General features: G+C 40.2%; 1 pseudogene; it reads left to right on the top strand.

Moving 5' to 3' along the window:
- LOC118623442 overlaps positions 1-22,731 on the top strand; it is a 44,267-nt pseudogene extending 21,536 nt beyond the window's left edge.
- Positions 22,732-24,326: the final 1,595 nt, after the last annotated feature.

The raw sequence follows: 24,326 nt of genomic DNA, 5'->3' as shown, positions 1-24,326 counted from the left end.
CAGACTGATTTGCAATACCCATCACGTTCAGGGGAATACGAATGGCTGTGTGTCCAAAGCGTTTGCCCAGGACTTACATTCAATTCCAGGAGTGATAGTAAATAGGGTCGGGGTACGTGATGAGGGAAAATTCCAGGATATCATGTATGCCCAAGTCAAATTATGAGAATCCCATTCCTTTGGGAGAATGAAGAGCCAAGTCCATCCTTTTAAAAATTGGGCTCTTGTGGGGGAAAGAAACTAGATCTCAACCAAGAATATTTTATTTCATCTCTCTGAGCCTCCATTTCCTGTAAAACAAGAAAGTTAAACCAGATGGTCCCTGTGGTTCCTTCTAGTTCTTTATTTCTAGAATTCAGTGAATTTTAAATTGGATATTACAGATATCAAAGAGCTCCCTTCCAGACTCAGATTCTATTACAAAGAAACAGATGAAGGCTACACCTCGCTTGTGAAAGGATCAAAGTTGCTCTTTGATTTCTTTCTTTTTTGTTTTAAACATCTCTGAGTGGGTGTCTAAATCTTTGAATCCAAAAAATTCATTTTTAACTCATCCAGTTGTTTCAAACTCCTGGTGAACAAATGTAGTTGAAAGCAATTGATTAATGAGTAGCATGCCACTTCATTAATATATCCAATTAGAAAACCCACTTGGATGACTGAATTGAAATGAAAAGGATGAAAAGATTTTTTCAAGCAATGTTAAAAAACAAGCCAATGACTGAGAGAAGATACTTGCATCACAGAGAACCAGCAAAGTATCAAAACTACAAATCAACAAGAGAACAACAATCCAACAGAAAAATAGGCAAAAGATTGCAAACAGTTTATAAAAGAAAAATGGCCAATAAGCATTAAAAAATGTTCAGCTCCACCAATAACCAGAAAAATGCAGGTAAAAATAACCAACAGCATTTCATGACTAACAATACCAAAGATTGGTGAAGGTGTGTAGACATAAGAACACACGTGGTTGATATTAGAATAAATAACAATATTTGGGAGATAAAATGTAATGAAGTTGAAGACATTATACCCTAAGGTCTAATAATAGAAGTATATAATCCAGTGAAACTCTAACAAAGTAATTCAAGCAGATAGCATATAATATGTTTATACAATGGAGTACTATGCAGCAGTAAGAAAGAAAGATCTCTTATCCTTTGAGACGACATGGAGGGACCTGGAAAGTATTATCCTAAGTGAAATAAGCCAGGCAGAAAAAGACAAATACCACATGATCTCACTTGTATACGGAATATAATGAACATAACAGTCTGAGGAATACGGTAGACCCAGAAACATGGAAGTAGGGCACAGACTGACATCCCTCAGAAGAGGGGGTGGGGGGGGGGAGAGATAAACCACAGAACTTATATGCATGTATGCATGACCAATGGACATGGACAACTAAGTCGGGGACAGGGCGGGGGTGGGTTGGGGAGGGGGGTGCCAATGGGGTAAAAAAGGTGAAATATCTGTAACAAAAAAATAAATAAATAATTTTAAAAAAAAAGAATATGTTTATAATACCAAAAATTAGGGACAATCAAAATGTCTACCAAGTAATAAAAAATAAATAATTTGGTATAATCCTACAATGGGATATTATACAGAAGTCAAAATAAATAAGTTTTTGAGCCTCATGACCAACATCAATTTGTAAAAGTCTATTTACATATATTTATAATTTTATTTCATTTATCTAGTGTTATATGCAAGAAAACAATATTATTTATGGATACACATGCATGTAGCCAAAGTATAAAGTCATGATGGGAATCTTTACAGGGTTATGTTGAATATTAAGAGAGTTTCTAGAAACATCTGATGAGGGAAACAAGGAAACTTGAATAAGTTTATTCATAGGGTACCGAGGATTTCCATGATGTGTTGTTTATTTTTAAAAACTGATCTAGGGAGGCAGTAAGGAAATCACAAGATAAGCCAAGAGCACCTCGTGGTACCAGGAAATAAGTACTTTAAAAAAGATGTGTATGTGGGAAGGATATAGGAGTCATCTTAAATGACCAAATCTAGGACATTTTTGGACAATAAAATAATGATAGCAATGGATTATAGTTTATAGAATAAAGCAAATTCCATGAGCCCATGTTGATATAAGTAAATAATTACCTAAATAAGTAGATGGAAGAGGAGGCATGATGAAAATATTTTTAAAATCACCATTTGCAAACACCAAAGTAGTAATTTTTGCAGGCAAAAATCACCAATGGCTACTAAAATTAGTAAGTAAAATTTATGGTGAAAAACTATTTGCATAGTCTTAGTGTATTCCTGCACAAGATACTTATTAATACTTACTAATTACAAAAGGGGAAAGAGCAACTTCACACTGGAGAAACCTGGAAAACATCTTAGCCAAGTGATCAAAGTGAACATCACCACTTCTGTGGTATGTTTGCTAAACATGCATTAAATGAATTTAAACATAAGAAAACACCAGACGAATCCAAATTGAAAGACATTCCACAAAATAACTGGCCAGTACTTTTCAAAAAGCATCCAATCATAAAAGATATAAGAAGGCTGAGAAACTCTCCTGGATGCAGTATAGGATCTTGAACCAGAAAACAGACCTTAGTGGGGAAGATTGGTGACATCTGAATAGTTCTATAGATTAGTTAAGAGTACTGTATCGATGGTAATTCCTGGTTTCGATCATTTTACTATGGTTACGCAGAGTGCTCATGTTTGAGGAAGCTAGGTGAAGGATATATGCAGACTATTATTTTTGCAATTTTTTAAAGTCTAAAATTATTTCAAGATAAAATGTTTTACAAAGAGCTGAAGCAAACATGACAAAATGGCAAAGTGATTAATGGTAATGAAGAATCTGTTATTTTATCTATACTTCTCTGTATGTTTAAAATATTTCATGGTAAGAGAAAAAAATGAAGGATGTGTAAATATAAAATCTGGGTATAAGGAATTAGCTAGTATAAAGACATATAGTTATCACACAGCAATTTTTAAATAATAAGTTACTGTGGTGACGGCCCAGGCTTTGTATCTGCCTGTCAGGAGCCTTGATAAAATATTAGAAATTCAAACACTGGCATATTGAGTAGCCCTGGTCTACGCTATGCTAAGCAAAATGCTTGATGTTAATTTCCCATTCTGTCTGGTTTTCTCTTGTGGTTCATGTTAATTTCACTCAGACTGCTACCACTTTAATATCTTTCTAATCAGCTTTCCACCTAATTCCTCACCAGCTTAGAGGTCTGGGGTCCAGCTTATTTGGTAACTTTATAAGTAATTGTCGATTTACAGGAAAAATCATCTGAACAGAAGTAGGGAAATCAAGTGTACAGACTACCTTTGAGGAGATGATAAGCTCAACTTTAAAATGTTGAGTCTGAGCCCAGCCGGTGTGGCTCAGTGGTTGAGCCTCGATCCATGTACCAAGAGGTCACCAGTTCGATTCCTGGTCAGGGCACATGCCCAGGTTGTGGGCCTGATCCCCAGTTAGGGGCACGCAGGAAGCAGATAATCGATACTCTCTCTCATCAATGTCTCTATCTCTCTCCCTCTCCCTTCCTCTCTTTCTAAAATCAATAAAGAAAAATTTTAAAAAATAAAATGTTGAGTTTGATGGCTTCATCATGGCCTTCCTGGTGAGACTCCCTGTCAGCCCTTGGGAATGCACGTCTGGAATTTGAAACTGCAATTAGAATATGATTTGGGTATTTGGGGATTATCCACAGAAGATGTGTAACTTGATAAGACCACCAAGGTTTGGAAATGAAACTTTGAAAAACACCTAAATTTAAAGAGCAGGATAAAGAAAAACCAGGTTTTACGGGGAAGGTATGAATGGAAACAGGATTATTCTTTATTACCAATAATGTTAAATGATCTAAGAAATTCAAGAAAGATGAGAACTGAGTAAAAACCAGCAAATTTGGTTATTAGACTGTGGCCTTCAAGGCATAGATTCAGAGGGTGGTGTCAGGGAAGAGGGGCCATCAGAAGCTAAAGCTAAAGTGGGAAGTGACTAGGAAGGGACAGATATTTCGTGGTGAGGAGGAGGAAGATGGGATGAGTGGTATAGCCTTGAGGGACTTGCTGCCCTAAGGGAAAGATTTTAGAAAAAGTGACATGAGCACATTGGAGGAGGAGAAACTAGAGGAAAGAAATTATGCCTTAGAAAGATGGGGCAAAGTCAGGGAGGAGGTGAGAGAAAATGCAGGTCATTGGGTGGGAGGTACACCAGGATGAAAAGCTGAACCTACTATTTTTTAAAAATCTTTATTGTTGAAAGTATTACAAATGTCCCCCCTTGTTTCCCCCATTGACCCCTTCTACTCCGCTCCCTCCACGCCCCTCCCCCCCTTACCACACTATTGTCTGTGTGAGCCTACTATTTTCAATGCTGCAATGAAGGAAAGACTGAAAGTGAAGATTTTGGTGGCAGAGAAGAGACACACAGGAAACCTTCGTCTTAGAGCCTCTGAAAGTCAGAGTCAAAGTCACCCGCTGAATCGGGAATAGGAGGGGAGAGGCTGAAGGAAGTAGAGAGGTTGTGCGGAAATTGCGATGTTTAAATAGCAATACTGCTGCTGCCCTATTTTCGCAATTGATTGCTGAGAAGCCCCGAAGTGAAAAATAAGCGATTCACGGGGCATTTAATAAGGTTGCTTTTGCATTTGCTTAGTAACTTTATTACAATAACCCTGTGACATAACTGGAATGGATATTACTAATGCTGTCTTGTTCATGAGGAAATCAAGGCTTTTTGGTTAAATGCCTACCACGATTGTACATCAATCAAAGCAGGATTAGAACTTGGTTCTTTTCACTTCACTTTGTTCACTGTAAGCACTTTGGAAGAAAGTGCTACTTTACACAAATTACCTGCAGCCAAGCAATTTTTTTTAAAAGCTCTCAAGAAAAGCTGCCAATGTGTGCACTGTCAACAGAATCATGCCTAATCATCTTATTAGTTGAACAAGATTCTTCATTAAATTTGTTACATGGTTAGATGAGGGTTGGTAGCAGATGGTAGATATTGAAAGCAGCTCCTTACAGCTAAAAGCTGTTGGCAAGGACATTTAGAATTTACAATGATGGATGTTACCGTATTCAATTTGGAGGTGGTTGAATCTAATAGGGTGACCCAAGGGTGGAGCTCAGGCTTAGTCCTATTAACATCTCTTATGATTCTTGCAGCATGCATAAGAAAATGCTAATAGAATCTGAAGATAATCATAACTGATAGGTGATGAAAATACTAACAAGGCAAGGGAAAGAAAGTAAAAGGAACTGGATAGAAGTTAAGGTTTAACGTGAAGGGCAAGGAATTACAGAAGGTTTAAAGTAAAGAAATTTTTGCCAGGCTGGTATAGCTCACTGATTGAGCGTTGACCCATGCACCAAGAGGTCACCAGTTCAATTCCCAGTCAGGGCACATGCCTAGGTTGTAGGCCTGATCCCCAGTGGGGGTTGTGCAGGAGGCGGCCAATCGATGTTCTCTCTCATCAATGTCTCTATCTCTCTCCCTCTCACTTCCTCTCTCTCTAAAATCAATAAAGGAAAAATATTTATAAAATAAAGTGAAGAGATTTTTTTCACTGAAAAGGAAAAGCAAATAACTGTAGTAGGGAAGAGCATCTACACTCTTGTTTTGGTCTTGGGAAGATGACCAAAAAGAACCTATAAAATAATCAGAAGAGAGGTTACAAGTGATAACACAGACAGGGCAACAAACTGTCAGCCAAAAGGGTCAATTGTGTCTAGAGTGAATATTGCAACTGACATCCTATCACTTGCTTAACAAAAAAGGGGAAGGGAAGATGGATTCATGTGTTTGTGCTCATACATAAGACACACACACACACACACACACACACACACACATAACTGAAAGGATACAGAAGAAAATAACCTTGGTTACCTCCAGTAAAATAAACTGGCAAATCCAACCTATAGATTGTTATAGTTAGCCACACATTATTAAACTTTAAGTATCTTCAGGCTAACTATAAACTCTCCAATTTAGCATAACCCTCATCCTTCTCTAATTTATTACATCTATATGATTTCACACATTTATGTTATGTGCCTGGGCCTTAGAGGGAATCTAGTTGGCACTATCACAAATACTCACAGACTTGGTCATATATAGAAACAGATATACAGAAAAGGACCTAGACAGATATATGCAAATATATTTTGAGGTTGAAAACAATGATCTTTGAGTAGTTAGGTCATGAGTAACTTTTACTTATCAGCACTCCTAAATGTCCCACTCAAAACAGATAACACATTTATAAGATAAATAGTAAAAGATGGTTGCTCCTTTCAATTCGTGTTTAAATTAACACAATTAGCATTCCCTAGCCCAGTGCAATCACACACCTTCCAGGGAGGTGTGGTGTGTGGTGGAATACTTATTTTGCTAGATTGTGCTTTCTGTTATTCTTTGCTATGTCTGAGCCTGTCTTTGTATCTGTCTTCAACACAAGGCAGGGCAGAGGAATGACTCCATCACCCACAAAAAGCACACCAGCCAGCATGGTGTTGACTTTTCAATGAAGGAAAATATTTAAAAGGAATTAAAATTTTTTTTCATTTTAATAGGTAATATTGTAATGGGTAGTTTTCCACTTATTAAATAATTGCCTACTTCCTCAATCATCCGGTTCCCCTTTACAGAAGCAGCTGAAGTTTCCAGGTTATTATGCATTATTTCAGAAGTGGCCCATGCATATCAGTAATTACAGATCTATAATCTTCGGGAAAATTTTTCCCAGAACAAACCATTGTTTTTACTTGGGTACTATAAAAATTAATTTGAAATGTATTTTTCAAATAATGTAAACAGAGGTCACTTTCAATTTATTGTTGGAACATCATGGTACTTGCTATGACCAGTATGTGGATGTTTCATTATGATGGTGGCCCCAGGGACCAAGCATTTTCTCACTCTTCCTACTGTGGGCCAAGCGACGAGACAGGGAGCAAGAGGCCAGCAGCCTAAGCAAATATTTCAACCAAGCAGATGGGCTGCCTTCGTGCTTTTAATGGTATTCCTCTGATCTGATTATTATTATCCCATTCTTTTCCTGTTGCTGACAAAAAGCCTACAGAGAATAGCTAGTTTCAAAAATGAAATGGGCTTGATGGTGAAAATATGCAACCTTATAATTTCAGTGATGATTTATCTTAGTCAGAGCTAAGCGAATTCAAACCCAATCCATCATATTTCTACCTCCAAATCTTCTAAACAATTCTGAAAAGACATGCTTCTCCAAAGTCATTTATCATTTTTAAAAGAGAAGAGAGGGAAAGTGGTTTCCTGCATAATTAAAAATCAAGAGTTCCTCACAGTGGATGCCGGAGTCTAAGTGCCAGGGGGTGTCATTGCCTCGGGGCTGGAGTGGGGGCTGGGATGCGTGTGTACGGACAATGGCCCACATGAGATAAATATCCCTTCTTTAGTAACCAGTGAAAACACCAGCCATACTCGGATGGGATTAGGGGAAAGGCGTTCCACCTTATCATCAGGATGTTACCACTTGCCTGGTGACCTCTGTAACCTGGTCCTGATGGGTGTGAGGGTGTTTAGGAAGTGGGGGCAGCTCTCTTCTCTCCCCTGCCTCTTCCCTTCAGCAATCTAAGTGGTCTGATTGAGCCGTGCTGAAAGGTGAGCCTGTCACACAAACCTCCTCTCCCACAGTCGTCCAGAATGTGGAGATGTGACAGGAAAGGTCATGACTCCCAAACAGAAGTCTCCCTCATGATTCCGAGCTCTCACCATGCAGGGTAACGGGACTTTCTTCTGCTCGTTCCAAAGCCTGCGGTGGAGACTTTCCCAGGCTCTTCTCTGGCAAACCCTTTCTCCCCAGCTCCAAGTCAGGAGCACATGCTGTCAGCTACTTGGAACATGAGGCCACCCTATGCTGAGAACTGGCCCCTGAGGTCAGACCGCAGGGGTCAGTGGATATGCTGAGGACTCGCGTCACCCTGGTCAGCTCATTTTGCTTTGCCCCTGGACTGGCTGGCGCTCTCCTCACTCACCCACATGTGGGCCCCAAGTACATCTGACCCCATCAACCCCGACACCTCTTTAACAAGATGCTCTCTCTCCTCCACTGTTCTCACTCTCAAAGCTCTATCTTTAGCAAATCTAAAAACAGATGTCAGGAAGAGATTAAAGTTGAGCATATCTACTTCAGGATTTTGCCCATCATTTTTCACTCACCCGCCCCCATTCCTACTCCACTCTGTGTCCGCAGGGCTCAAAGCCCCCAGACCTGACAAGGGTCATGAGCAGCACAGCACAGGTCAGTGGTGGCTCTTGGGTCCTGTCTACCCTCCCTAGGTGACTCAGGAAAGGTGCTGTCACTTCAACAGCTGCCCCATTTTCCCTGTTAAGAGAAACACCACAAAAATGTGCATTTCCATTTGTTGTAAAAAAAAAAAATCTCTACGAAGCAGATTAATCATTTTAGAGATTCCTACTTTTAAGCTGTAGGAGAATAAATGCCATCTAAAGTGTAATGTGGTGAGTCAGCTTTGTTTCGATGGGCTGTACGCTTTTCCCTCATTGAATATGGGCCAGCGACACAAAGATTCATAACCCAATCAGGTTGCTTTACCCAAGACAGGCATTGCTTTAAAGGGACCCTCCCGCTTAGCTTTGAGAAGCCCGTCTAACTGAAAGCAAAGCCCAAGCATGGTCAGGGAAAAGAAGAGTAAATAACTCAGGCTCGCCTTGCACCCAAGGGCTGCTGGCTGGGTAAACACAGGAGGCCTGGCATTCAGTTTGGGCCTTGGGCTATTTGCTAAAACAACATTGTACTGGAAATAAAGAACGTTATCATAAGAAAAACCTAATGATTTCCAGACTCATGCCCTGGGAGGGATCATCTAAAATTAGGATGAAACATTCTGTCTAATGAGAGCGCCAACATTTCTAAAAGGACTTCAGGAAAAGCTGGGGTGAAGGCCTGTAGGGTGGGACATTGCTCCAGCAGAAGCAAAGCCTCCAACACCCATATCGGTGGTTCATCCAGAAAAAGAATGTCTGGATTCCACTCCTGCAGGCCTTGCTGCGCCCTTAACGTTTTCTCTGGCCTCGCCTTGCCTGCCCCACCTCAGAGGGAAGCCACTTCTCCGCCCTCCATTCCCGCTGCACCCAGTCATTCCTCCTGGACCACACAAGCCCGTCGCAGCAGCACAGGCTGCGTTTAATTCTCCCCCCACCCTTTCAGGAAGCACCCTCTTTACCAAGATACCTCTCACCTGAGTGATGGGTGCTGTGGAAGCACACCTGTGAACCCAAGTCTTTGTCATCTCACCCAAACCTAATACAGAAAAATAAAGCAAAGCCATACTAAGCATAACAATTGGGACAGTACTAATGGGAGGCCGAGATGGAATGTCTGCCACCAGGGACTATGACAGTGGGAGGTCAGCAGGACGTGGGAGAAGGCATTCTAGGTTTATTGACGCTGGCATCCATCTAAAAGCCAAACAGTCGATTCATGTCGAAATTGCATGTGTAATGATCAGATAGAGAGACATCGTTCATTGCTATTCACAGGTCTTGTTTCTGTGGCAGCTTCCTTTTATTAGAAGACTCCTGTTCACCACTGAAACTACTTCCAGCCTGTCAGAGACAAAACCACCTGCCCTACAGAGGGACAGGCAGTTGAGAGATGAATGCACCAGAGAGAGGAATCAAAATGTGAGGGTGAACCCAGTGTTTTGATCATGGATTATCCCATGGACTGAGAGGTCCTGGTTAGATTCCTGGTTAGGGCACATGCCGGGGTTGCAGGCTCGATCCCTAGTAGGGGGCGTGTAGGAGGCAGCTGCTGGATGCTTCTCTCCCACATTGATGTTTCTATCTCTCTCCCTTCTCTCTCTCTAAAAAATCAATAAAAACATTTTTTTAATGTGAGGATGAGTTGTATTCTAATGACTTTCTAGCACTAACCAACCCATAACACCACTCCCACTCTTTCATTATAATTTTTCTGCCATAGTGCATTCAGCTGGGAAACATCAGAAGCCATCCCCCCTCCCCCCAAAATACTAGATAAAAGTTTTGCTTGACTTTTTGTTGTCACCTGAAGGTTTTCATTTAACACATAAGACAGCCGAAATTTCGACTTGGCTTTTGAGGTTTTCATTACAAAATGTTACTCCCCCTTCATGCTATGAGCTCACAGCTTTCAATACTAGTCATGTGTACCTGAATGAGGTAAATGTTGAGTTTAAAGCCATTAAGAGGAGGAAAAATTGAATATTTTTCTTTTGGAGGAAATATAAGTTATTTTTACTTCAAAAATCAAATCATGGGATTGAAAATACATGAATTGTTACTGGATGCTTTGAAAGCAAAAGGCAGCTTGGCCATCATATCACTTAATCACATTATTTACTCGTTTTCTAAGTAACCAGCAACATGTTCCAAACCCTCAAATCTAACATAAATGCACTTTGTAAGCTGGACACTGAAACTTGAGACTAATGAACAGAAGGTGGAAATTATTTCATGGCACAATATTGTTGTAAGCATGAGAAAATAACAAAGAGCCCCAAAAGTCCCTTCAGGCACTGATTTTCCAGGAAAAAAAAAAAAAAACAAGAAAAACTAAGAGCTTCTATGACCCAGCCAAATATCTGTTCCCCAAATCAAGGAGGCTGACATGCCCTTCCAGGTCATCACCCTGCCTCAAGATAGAGCAAACACCATTCCGGAGAGAGAAGAATCGCCGGTTTGTCAAAGCAGCTACAGGAGAGCTCTCAGCTTGCTCCTGGAGGCCTCAGGAGGCCTGCAGCTCCCCTGCCATCGCCTCCTACCTTTCATCCAGCCTGAACCCTTTCTGTAGGGGTTCAAGCCTGTCCCTTCTTGGTTCATCCTTACTGAAGACAAAGAATAGTCGGTCACCATCTTACACTAATAATCTGTCATAAACTGAAGACTGTATTATGCCCAATAGCGGACTTTTTCTTGATGAACTATCCCTTTCCTTTTGCATCGCCTCTCAGGCGTTTTTTGTTTTTTTTGTTTTTAACTCTTTAATCATTGAAGAGTCTCCATGTGCCCCCTCAGGATGCAGAGTCCAGGCCTGGATACTGCATTCCAGCTATGCTCTGAGTGCTGATTAAAGCGATGCCCAACAGACCCAGCAGAGACACAGAGAGGAACAGAGACCAGAGACGATAAGTCCCGACAGGCTTTCAGTCTTTGCCTCTGATCTGTTCCCAAGGTCCCAAGGTCCCAAGACACCCCATCTCATAAGTTCCCTTCATCTGCTCCACTGTTTTCTGATACTTACAGACTTTTTCTCACAAACTCAACATCTCTCTTTAGCAGTTGCTCCCAACCATAGCTGCTTTAAGACTAACAAGGCTCTGGTACGGAACAAGGCAGAAAGGTCTTAACAGCAAAATACCAACGCACTGGCCATTTGACCCTGTCTGGGGACTGTGTCCTAAATATCCCACCTTCCATCTTTGACTCAACAGCACTTAAGCTTCCTGACTCCTGCCGATTCAGTACTGCCTGCTAGATCTCCTTAGATGACTGATTCATTATTATCTAGATAACATGCAACTCACCCCAACTGCATATAGCTAGCCTCCTCCTCAGTCTTTACTAGGGTCACAACCACGTATTCCAACGCCATCATTTCACGGGTGTGAAATCAGAGGCTGAGGAGAATGTAAAGTATACCTAAATGTGTAGCCCAAACACATCCTGTTCGCTTGACTGCTGCCAATCATTCCCTGACTTGCTCCAGAGTCAATGAATTCCTTAGCAAAATCTAAACTATGATGGAATTTGCTATGCCAGTGTTTAGCCGTGTGACCTTCAGCAAAGTGTTTTATGGTTCTCCAGCTCTGTTTCTTCATGTTTCTCAGGGTATTTGGTTTCTCTGGCATCAACCCTGTGGACAAATAGCCCAATGGCAATGGCTTTGACTGTCAAATCACAAGATGCCTCTAGTCTCTGATTTAAGTTTTCCTTTAAAAAGCTACTTATTTTAACTCTGTGACTATTGACAGGAAGAATAACTTCCAGGCAACGTATCTTAAACAGATTGTCCCCTAGAAACAGGAGGGATCTTTCTCACTATTCTGTTCACTTTTCCCTTCTCAAAAAAAGGTAAAAAAGATCCTTCTTAATAGGCAGAAGTTGTGACTCCTACTCAAACTCCTGGATGCAGAGTCCAGGCCTGGATACTGCATTCCAGCTATGCTCTGAGTGCTGATTAAAGCTATGCCTAACAGACCCAGCAGAGACACAGAGAGGAACAGAGACCAGAGACTCCTGTTCTTCTAGCTAAAACCATTTTATAACATTTGAAATATTTTTATTTTAACACTATATAAAGGTTGTATCTTCAATCATTTTCCTTCCTCCCTTCCTTTTATTCTTTGTTTTCCTTCTTTTCTTTCTTTCCTACTCCTGCCCCCAACACAGGTTCACATTTCTGCTTTATTAATCCCTCCTGAATTTCTCTGCTCTTATCTTCATTTATTTTCCCAGTTTACTGCTTAATATCTAGTCTGAGTCCCCACTATTCTGGCTACCTTTAGCTTTTCCAAATTCCCATTTTAGGCTCCTCTAGGAACTGAATCAGATTTTATTTTCATGTATCTCCCCATCAATCATTAACACTGCTCCTGAGCATTTACCTTCTCTTTTAATAATTGGTCATAGCAGAGGAGAGCTAACTTGACTTTCTTGAGCACTTCTGTTGTAAATATTTTGTATCTTATTCTATTTCTAGTCTCCCCTCTGTAGTCTACTCACATGTGTTGGGAAAGTACATCTAATCTATTATCCAGAAAATGGAAATATAATACTAAGTGGCTTACTGTAGCTCCCATTTCCTTCATAATGTCATAAAAATGTATAACACTTAAAAGCCAGGGATCCCCAGGTCATTTATCCTTGAGAAATAACAAGTTTATTCTTGTGGAGCAGCCTCTATCTCAGGTGCAGTTCTCACATTGTAAGGCATGTACCTTATGCAGAGCATCAGGCAGCCTGCAAGCGCTGGGCATCCATGCAGGGCCCTGATGGTGCAAAGCCCATTAGAGGGAGGCAGGTGGGCTCTTACCATTTGGAGGTAAGGACCAGTATTTCAGTAATTCGCTTCAGATTCCATGCCAGATGTGGTTTCACAGAGAGATAATGGTCCCCTTCAAACAATAGGGAATAACTGAGAAAAGTCATTATGTCACTGTTTAAAAATGCCCTCGATTATCCTGCCCTAGCTGTTACCTAATCTGAGTTTTATTTCTAAAGGCTCCTGAGTGGAAAGACTTAAGCACTGTTCATACCTATCTCATGAAGTAATTGCTTTCAATGTACATCAGATATTGGAAGCAGAATGTGAGCAACTGGGGGATGGCAGGCGGGGGTGAGGTAACCGAGGAATTAGGTAGCAGCTAAAGAAATAATAAAATGACACCCAATTTCACAGAGCTCTTTCTCTCTAAAACCAACTGGAGAAAAGGCAAAACTCTGGCAGATGAGGGCTGTTTACAGAGCACCAGCTGGCCTGAGGTGACTTCTCCAGAGCCATCTGTCTCCAAAGAGGCCCTCACCTGGGCTCTAGGCCACTTCCTGGGGAAGCCCCAGGCTACGAGCTATACTGACTCCACTGACAGCCACCTCCCCAGAAAGCCTCCTCCCCAGACCGTCTCCTCTGGGAGCAACCAGTTGTCCAGGTATTAGATTCAGTCTCTAAGCCTCAGGCAACTGTGTAACTAACCTTTTCTGGTGACCTCCCTTCAAGCCTTCTGCTCCTACTCAGCTCCTGTGAGTTAGCAGTTCCCCTAAACTCCTGATAAAAAGAAGCATTGCAGACAGACATATTTCATGTCACTGAAAATTGATCCTTCCACAGCCTCTTAATAAAATATTGTGCAGCCATTTGAAATGATGGTACGGTTCTATTTACTGACCAAAAGAGTTGTCACTACATCATTAAATTGAAAATGCAGATTATAAAACATTGATTTAACAGTGCATTTTAATAAATGTTTATGTGAATATATTTTTTAAAGGCATTAAAAAGTCTGCAAGGGCTTACATCAAAATATTAACTATTGCCAGGCCAGCGTGGCTCAGTGGCTTGAGCATCATCCCATGAACTAAGAGGTTCTGGTTCGAATCCCGGTCAGGACATATGCCCCAGTTGTGGACTCGATCCCCACTGGGGGGCATGCAGGAGGCGGCCGATTGATATTTCTGTGTCAAATCGATGTTTCTATCTATCTAAAAAAATCAATAAAAATATATATTTATATATATAAACTATGATCACCCTGATAAGTCCAGTACCCACCAGGCACCATACATAGTTATTACAACATTATTGATTACATTCCCTATGCTTTACTATATGACTGTTATTATAACTAGCTATTTGTATTTCTTAGTCCCTTCACCTTCTTCACCCATTCCCCTAACCCCCCTCTCATCTGGCAACCATCAGTTTGTTCTCTGTGGCTATGAATTTGTTTCTCATTTGTTTGTTCATTTATTTGTGTGTGTTATATATATATATTTAATCACTATGTTGTACACCTGAAACTAATTTAATATTGTGTTAACAGTAATAGAATAATAAAAACATTTTTTAAGATCACAAAAGGAGTAAATGTTATGTATAATTATTCTAGAAATATTAGATCATTTCCTCAGGATAGATTTCTGGAAGTAAAATTATTCAATGAAAAGATCTGATTATTTTGAGGGCTACTAATAAAAGTTTACAGTACTTTAAAAAATAATAATATGGACTGAGATCATCTCTGCAGAGTGGAATTACAGGTTACTTTTCCTTGTCGCCTCCTCCCCCTTGATGTCTAATTATTTGATGAATGTGTACTATATGTGTAATTTTTTAAATAATAAGAGAAAGAAATTCAGCCTCTGTGTGGAGTGACGGCTTGCTCCTGTTCTGCTGGGGATTTATGAGACAGCAGTTGCTGAACAGGGATGATCAGGTCCCTAACTCTGGAGTGAGTCTCCGGGGCCCAAGAGTCCCTCAAGCACTCTGTGCCCGCAAAGGTACGGAAGAGCCTTATGAAGAAGAAGGAGGCCTTGGAGAACCACTGCTTAAACACAGGAGAACTGCAGGAGGCTTAGCAGGGCAAGTCCAAGTAACAGGGCTTTAAAGATTTTTTTAAAGGAAGTAAAAGTACCCTTTAAAATATAAATATATATACACACACACACGTGTGTGTGTGTGTATATATGTATGTGTATTATATATATATATAGATTTTGAAACTGTTACTATGACCTTTACTTGATGATCAAAAGTAGAGAGGTATTTCTAACTATCATGAATTTTTTTGTATGTCTGCCACCTCTCTCTAATACCAAACATCTGCTGCCCTGGGACTACCTCCAGTTCTCCCACTACCCACCGCGTGTCCAGGCCCACCCTCAACTCTCATGCCGGCTTAACAGTGACCTTTCAGTCACTCTCTCTGTGCTTCATAGCATCTCTATGACTTGTTTGGTTTCAATAATATAAAAGGTTTATGTGGTTTTTAAAATTTTTAATGTGTGCATAGCTTCACCTCCTGAGAAGATTTAAGTTCTCTACCAAGAGGTTCTGCCAGTTGTCCCCTAAACACATTCTTTTCTTCTTCCATAGTAATAGAGCTCCTGATTGTACCTGGGACACACAGCCACCTATAACGAAGTACACATTTTCTAGCCTCCTGGCCACTAAAATTGGCAGTGTGACCGAGTAACTGCCAAGGTGACATAAGCGAAAGGACTCTGTGCACCTTGCAGGACGTGCCTTTACAGAGGGGGAGCATGCTCTCCTTTTCTCCTTTTCCTCGGAAATGAAGGATGGATGGAGCTCAAGCAGTCAGCTGGGACCCTAAGTAAATGTCACATGCCAAGGAATACAGAACAATAAGACACCGGTAAACAGGGCCCTGATGATATTACAAATCTTCCCTGACAGCCTGGACTGCTTTTTTCTAGATGTATCTTACGTAAGAAGTAAAGTTCCATCAAGTTTAAGCCATTGTTATCTGGGGGTTTCTGTCACTCACGGATGAACCTAACCCTAATGGGCAAAAACAGTGACCATATTATTATTTATTCTACAAATACTTCCTGAGCGCCACTGTGTGCCAAGCGCTGTTCTGGCTCTGGAAATACAGTGGTGAGCAAAGTAGGTAGAGTCCCCTCCTCTCCTCCAGGGGAGCCCACCTTCTAGCTCAGCAAACACAGCTCCTAACACAGTGCCCTGCATCCAGGATGCGCTGAGCACGTTAACCACGAGCCCTCGCGCTTATCTTTTGGTTTAAAGCTGAGTTTGTGTTGATGAGTCGGAGAATCACAACTGCTTTTTAAAAGAAATAAAATATTTAACCAACTTTTCCTGTTACCATGCACCCCCTTCCTCTCCCAAAAGTAGGTAAACACATGAACAAAGCCTATGGTTGTCTTAAATTATAGCAAGCAACGATGCTGCCTTGAGGTCAGCTCAAAATAACGCGCTGTTGTGTTATCCACACCCCTCTGCCTCCGCTTCCTTATCGGTAATGGGGGTATGGATAAGACTATTGTGAGAATTGAATGAGATAATGTCTCAGAAATGGTTAATAAATATTAGCTATATTCAGTTGACCATAAATATTAACAGTTTTTAAGTATTCATAATCTTTAATTCAGTAATTCCATTTCTGGGATTCTATCCTAAGAAAATAATCCTAAGTATGAGGGGAAATTTTATGAAAAAAATGCTGGCCCCAGAGTCATTTAGAATAGACACAAACTGAAGACTTAGTGACCTTTCCCTGCCGCTGTGACTTTCCTCCCATAGTGAGCTGAGGCCTAGCACTCCGGCCCAAGCTGAGATTTATAAACTGCAAGACCAGATGGGAGGATGCAGACAGGGTTGGGAAGAGGCAGAGAAGAACCGAGAACTTAAGTCCAACTTCCTGGCAAGGCGGACTTACAAGAAGGACTGGTTCAAAATGTCAGGCACATCAGGGTAGCGCAAAGCAAGAGCCAGAATGAAGCTTGACCCCTGAGATCAGCCTCCTTGAGGGAACATTCTAAAATGGAGCTCCTGGAGACATGCCCTGAAGACGGGTGGGAAAGGGCCAGAAGAACCCTCCACAGAGCACCTCAGGCCCAGTTGGTGGGGAGCCAGGAGACACTGGGTCCTGAATAGAAACAAGATAAATTTCCATCATGAGAGGAATGGCTAAATAAATTATTGAATATCATAATAAAATATTATGTAACCACTACAAAATGTTGATTAGAAAGACTATAGTGCCCCGCCGGTGTGGCACAGTGGTTGAGCGTCAACCCATGCACCCAGAGGCCACTGGTTTAATTCCCAGTCAGGGCACATGGCCGGGTTGTGGGCTAATCCCCAGTGCGGGGCGTGCAGAAGGCAGCCAATCGATGTTTCTCTCTCACGTCAATGTTTTCTATCTCTCTCTCTAAAAATCAATAAAGAAAAATATTTTTAAAAAAAGAAAGACTACAGCCCTGGCCATCTTGGCTCAGCAGTTAAAGCATCAGCCCACGGATCAGAGAGACCTGGTTTGTTCCCACTAAGGGCACATACCTGGGTTGCAGTTTGTCCCTGGCCCGGTTGGGGTCATGTGGGTGGCAACCAGTTGATGTGTCTCTCTCACATCGATGTTTCTCTCTCTCTCTCTTCCTCCCTCTCTCCCTCCCACTCTATCTGAAGCTAAATGCAAAAATGTCCTCGGGTAAGGATCAAAAAAAAAAAAAAGAAAGATTATAGTAATCAGAAAAAAGTACTTGACTATTGCCAAGTACACAGGTTTATGTACAAAGAGTACATGTGGTATATACTTATGTGTGTGTGTGTGCGTGTGTGTGTGTGTGTATATGTATATATATAAAAGTTCATAGCATATTTATATGTAAATGTATATATATATACTTACATATACATATGTATGGTATGTACTTATATGTAAGTATATATGTGTATGTATGTATACACGTAAATGATAGCAACTCTGGCATAGAAAAAATACTTGGAGGAACCACATTAAAATGTTAATAATTGTTTAATTAAAAAGATAGCCCTCGCTGATTTGGCTCGATGATTAGAGCTGCTGCCCATGGACCAATGAGTTGCAGGTTCGATTCCGGTCAAGGGCACATACCTCAGTTGCAGTTCGGTCCCCGGCCCTGGTCGGGGTCACGAGGGAGGCAACCAATCGCTGTGTCTCTCTCACATCATGTTTCTCTTTCTCTCTCTCTCTCCCTCCCTCCCACACTATCTGAAGATAAATGGAAAAATATCCTTGGGTGAGGATTTTTTTAAAAAAGAGGTAAAATAATAGTAATTTGCCATTTTTTCTGTATTTGTTACATTTTATTTAAAGTGTAGGTTTTAAATAACTTTTATATTTAAAAACTTGGGTAAAGACAAAAAGAGAATTAGGCACATTTATCTAAATGTTATAGTGCTGCTCTTCCAGAGATTTGTGTCTTAAAAATAAAATATGTGGGTTTTAGGCCACAAGCCATATTTTAGTCTCCTACATTCTTTTCTCCAAATATCAAATGATGCAATTCCAGAAAGAGAATGTTCCTTTGTTGGACTAGTTTTAGCTATTTCGGAATAAATATAACTCTTTCCTGACATGGGATGTCATTTAGGGGACAAAACTCAAAAAACTAATTTATGGGATACACACTTAAAGATTAGCAACTAAGTGTGGTCCTTTCCAAAGGTTCTAACTTGTTCCCATGGTAAACCTTATTCACACATTATATACAGTAATACAAATGTTGTTACATTCCTCGCATTATATCTTTTTTCATTCCCTGAATTCCCCAGAGCACAAGTTCACCTTTGGTTTTGGTAACTCTACAGGTATGATAAGATCACTAATCTATTTGACAGATTGACCACATGATTATCAATATCGACCATTAGGCTTGCCAAAGACCTCCCATGAATTCTCTGAATCAGATCAATTCAGGCAAAAATTTAGAATACCATCCTTAGCAGTCAAGGATTGATTTTGAATTTAATGTAAAAAATAAATGTTTTTTAAGTTCCTCTAAACAGTTGGGGAAATGTGAATGTGGATTGGGTATTAGGTTAGATGAAAATACATGGAAAGGTGAAGATCCTTAACTTTAAAAATCAAGTGGCAAAACAGTAAGTAAGGTGTGATCTCATCTAGGAACAAAAATACATGTATGCGTAAGTGGGAGGAGGTCTGGAACCACACACAATGAAGGGTTGCAGAAATCATCTCTGGATAATGAAAAAAACAGTGTTTTTATAATTTTATTTTTTGCTTATTTGTATTTTTACTTTCTAGAATACACATATACTATTTGTAACAATAAAGTATTATTTTTCAATTTTTAAAAATAGCTCCCCTTCAATTAAAAATAGACCTGTGCAACTTCCTGATGCTGACTACATACAGGGTTCAGAATGAAATGCCAGAACCCAGTAGAGAGCCAGAAATGTGGGAATAGCCTCTTCTTAAGTAAGGAATATAAATTCAAAAAGAAACTCTGCATGGGGAAAGTTGGTCTTGCAAGTTTCCCTGTCCGAGTTCGCCAGTTCAAAGGCTGAACACATTTTGCATAAGATTTGGATAAATAAATAGATTTTAGGGTTGTTTACCAAAACCAAATTCATATTCTCATATTTTCATGTCACCCACCATTAATCACAATCTCCCAATGAAAGTCTCCAGGCTGCCACTCCACGTCCTTGTATCTGTTGATAGCATTCCCTTTAAAATATAACAAACAGCTAGCTGAACTAGTGATATTTGACATTTTTTATATTTTGGTAACCCTGAAACATTCATCATCTGTTAAACAGATGAATAAAGGTAAATTATTCATTGACCGCTTCAGCTATAATGATTCCAAAGCAGCTGTTATTTACCTGGGCAATGGCTCTCAAATTAAAATAATTCTCTGAGTCAGCTCTGGGCTCCATGCTGCTACTCCTTATGTTTAACAGATAGGTTGTAGCAGTTCCAAAAAACCACTGTGGGCCAAGGAGTAAATACCCATTTTCAAAAGTGTAATTATATACTGTATTTATATTATAATCAGAGATATGATGATCAGGTAAATAATTAAAAGTGACAGGTCTGAAACTAACTAAATAACTCCCAAGGAAACAAAAGGCACTTTTAGGCCACCTTTGAAGCAATACACCTCTGTGTAGAGAATGTTATTTTTTTCTTCACCCCAAAAGAAAGAAGTATATAGGAATAATTATACAGCTCCCCTCTACCCTCCAAATTAAAGGTTTGCACCTAGAAAAAAGTAAAATAAAATTGTGCCAATTTTAAACACTCCCTCTTCAACATTGATAAAGGATTTCATTGCTTATAATGACTCTTACTATTGCACGAGATTTTGAAAGCAGAACACAGAAAGCCTGTGTTTTTCAGCGGAGGGTGGGGAGTTGGGGGAAGCCCATGATTGGCTCTCCTGCAAGACTCTGCTGGGTCTTTGAATTCTCTCCATGTTAAAAATAAATGAGTGTGGATTTGGGTTCTGCCATAGCAGTGTGAGCCCACTATAGCCTATCCCTCCTACTGATTACAACTATAACTCTGACAAAAACATGGGGAAAACAAACTACTTAAAAATTGCAAAAGCAAAAAAAAGCTAATGGAATTGGGGAGGGGGGCAGGAGTGCTGAGTTTCCTTGCTTTTTTTTTTCCCCTCTCTCCTTTGTACATCTTTATTCTGAGGGCAGGCCCCAGTTTCATAGCATTGTTTACTATAGGCAGTTAAAATGCCAATATATAGCACTGGCCAGTTTGGCTCAGCAGTTAGAGTGTCGGCCTGCAGACCAGAGAGTCCCAGGTTCGGTTCCTGCTAAGAGCTCGTACCTCTGTTGCAGTTTGTCCCTGGCCCCGGTTGGGGTCGTGTGGGTGGCAACCACTCCATGTGTCTCTCTCACATCGGTGTTTTTCTGTCTCCCTTCCATTCTATCTGAAAATAAATGCAAAAAAAAGAAAAAAAATTTTTTTCCAATATACATATGTCTTTCTAGACAGAGGAACCAGAGGAACTTGACCCTGTGAGGTGGAGTGAGTGAGAGAAATCCCAGACAAGACGAGAAAGAAATAGAGAAAGGGGTCCCCTAATTTGTGCATGAATTCTTGGCTCAATCTACCATCTGAGCCAAGCATGCAAGGTACAGGTTCAAACCAACACAGAGAAGGCTTTGAGAATTTAAATGAGCTAGAAACCACCTGTACACGTCTCAGACTAACCCTGAACTGCACCTGTGCAGGACAGACCCAAAGCAGCACTACTAAGACACACAATTGAACTGAGATATACACCACTGCCCACTCAGGTAAAAGAAGAACTTGGGGTCAGAACCCAACTGGGTTGACTGCCTGCTAAAGAAAAACATCAACATTGTCCTGGGGATTATGAGAGGACTCAGAACCTATACAACATTACATTGACAATGTTCAGGATACTATCTGAAATCACTTGACAACCAAAGAAGCAAGAAAATATGATCGATTCTCAAGAGGAAAACAATAGACAGATGCCAACCTTAAGATGACCTTAAAAACATGCTTTTATTGATTTTTTTTTTTTAGAGAGAAATAGAAACTTGTTTCCATCAGCTGCCTTCTGCCCGCCCCCTACTGGGGATAGAGCCGGCACCCAGGCATGTGCCCTGACCGAGAATCAAACCAATACCTCTCAGTCCAAGAGATGACACTCAATCCACTGAGCCACACTGGCCAGGCCCAAGCAAAGACTTTAAAGGAGCTATTATAGCCCTGGCCATTGTGGGTCAGTGGTTACAGCATTAGCCGGCGAATCAAAAAGTCCCAGGTTCGATTCCGGCCAAGGGCACATACCTCGGTTGGGGTTCATCCCCAGCCCCAGTTGGGGTCATTCAGAAGGCAACCAATTGCTGTGTCTCTCTCACATCAATGTTTCTCTCATTCTTCCTCTCTCCTTCCCTCCTGCTCTATTTGAAGACAAATGGAAAAATATCCTCAGGTGAGGATAGGAAGGAAGGAAGGAAGAAGCTATTATAGTTATGATCCATGAGGCAAAGGAAAAAACATTGGAAATGAATAAAATGATAAAAATTCTCAGCAGAGAAATAGAAACTACAATAAAAATTTAAATTGGAAAGTTTAGAACTGAAAAATACAGTATCTGAATTTTTTTAATTCACTGGGTGGTCCTCCATAGGAAACTGACTCCCCACCTCAGGGGCCGTGGCCCTGTCTCTAGTAATCCCTGAGAAGTTCCAGCACATTTTGTGAGTACTCAACACCAATATCCACATGCACTGGAAAATAGCCTTTGCCCTCACTGCAGTTAAGAGTGAGGGTGAAGATATGCTCGGAAGTGTTGAAGAAAGCAGACATCGACCTCACCAAGAGGGTAGGAGACCTCCCAGAGGAGGAGGTGGAACATGTGTGGTCGCCATTACGCAGAATCCACCCCAGTACAAGATCCCAGGCTGGTTCCTAAACAGACAGAAGGACATGAAGAATGCAAAATACAGCCAGGTCATTGTGGCCAATGGTCTGGACAATAAGTTCCCTGAAGATCTGAAGTGAAAATTCAAGCCCACCAGAGGGCTGCACCACTTCTGGGGTCTTTGTGTTCCAGGCAAACAAACCAAGATCACCAGCCACTGGGGTCACACAGTGCATGTGTCCAAGAAGAAATAAATGTGTAGGCCTTGTCTCTTAAACAGTTTACACACACCCACACATAATTCATTGAATGGGCTCAACAGCAGAATGTAAACTGAAGAACAAAAAAAAAAGATTGGGGGAAAAAAATGGACAAAGGTTTCTAGACATTTAGAGCAATATCAACAAGCCTAGGATTGGAATTCTACAAAATAATTACTATAACTAATAAATTAATTTGCAAGGTGCAGAGTTCAAGGTTAATATGCAATATTAATTGCATTCTTGCATGCCACCAGCAATTAGAAAATTAAATTTCCAAAACTTCTATTTACAATATCACCAAAAGCATAAAATATTTAGAAGTAAATCTAACAAAAGGAGACTAAGACCTCTACACTAAAATCTACAAAATATTGCTGAAGAAAGTTTAAGAAGTTTCACTCATTGTTTCTAAGATCCAAAACCTTCATGGTGAACTACTCAATATGATAACGATAAAATGTTCAGCAGAGTTTTGTTAGTTATTGTTTTTGTCGAAATTGACAACCTGATTATAAAATGTATGCAATAATGCAAAGGATCTACAATAATCAAAGTACTTAAGAAGAAGAAAGAGAAAAGCAAAGTTGAAGGACTTGCCCTAGCTGATTTCAATACTTACTATAAAGTTACAAAAGTAAAAAGAGTTTGATATTGGTGCAAAAAAGAGGCATATGAATTATGTCAATTGTTTTGTTTGTCTGTTTGTTAAGGTGCCAATTTGGAAGGGAAAGTCATTTCCACAAGCTAAATGGCTGTTTGGAAAAATTGAATATCTATCCTTACTTCACATCATACCCTCAAATTAACCCATAAAACTTCTAGAAGAAAGTGTAAGAGAAAATCTTTGCAACCTTGGATGAGGCAAAGGTTTCCAGATGGGACATCAAAGTCACAAATCACAGAAGAAAAAATAGAAGATTGGACTTGGTCAAAATTTAAAACTTTTGTTTTTCATAAGGTACCATTAAGAAAGTAAAAAGGCAGGCCACAGAGAGAAAACATTCACAATGTATATCAAAAGACTTTTACATGGACTTTATAAAAGAAACACTTACAATTCAGTAATAAGGAACCCAAAAACCCAATTTTTAAAATGGACAAACTATTTGAACAGACACTTCACCAAAAAAGATACACAGGTGGCCAATAAGCACATGTAATGATGTTCAACATCATTATTCACCAGTGAAACTCAAATTAAAGCCACAGTGAGATACCATTACGCGTCCATTAGATAGGCTCAAATTAAAAAGGTGGAACATGCCAAATGGTAGCAAGGACATGGAGCAACTGAAACTCTCATACATTGCTGGTAGGAATGCAAAATGGTACAACTAGTTAGGAAAATATTTTTGCAATTTCTAAAAAAAATTTAAACATACACCTACCATTAGACCAAGGCATTCCACTCCTCAGTATTTACCCAAGAGAAGCAAAGACATTTTCCATACAAAGACCTGTGCATGAAGGTTCTTCACAGCTTTTTGTAATAGCCCCAAACTAAAAATAACCCAAATGTCCATCAACAAGTGAATGGGATAAACAAATTGTTATATATCTATACAAAGAAATATGATTCAGCAATA

The sequence above is a fragment of the Molossus molossus genome, unplaced genomic scaffold (genome assembly GCF_014108415.1).
Source record: "Molossus molossus isolate mMolMol1 unplaced genomic scaffold, mMolMol1.p scaffold_m16_p_1, whole genome shotgun sequence".
Classification (NCBI taxonomy): Eukaryota; Metazoa; Chordata; class Mammalia; order Chiroptera; family Molossidae; genus Molossus; species Molossus molossus.
The sequence above is the reverse complement of the archived record's forward strand: the minus strand, read 5'-3'. Positions and strand labels throughout refer to the sequence as shown.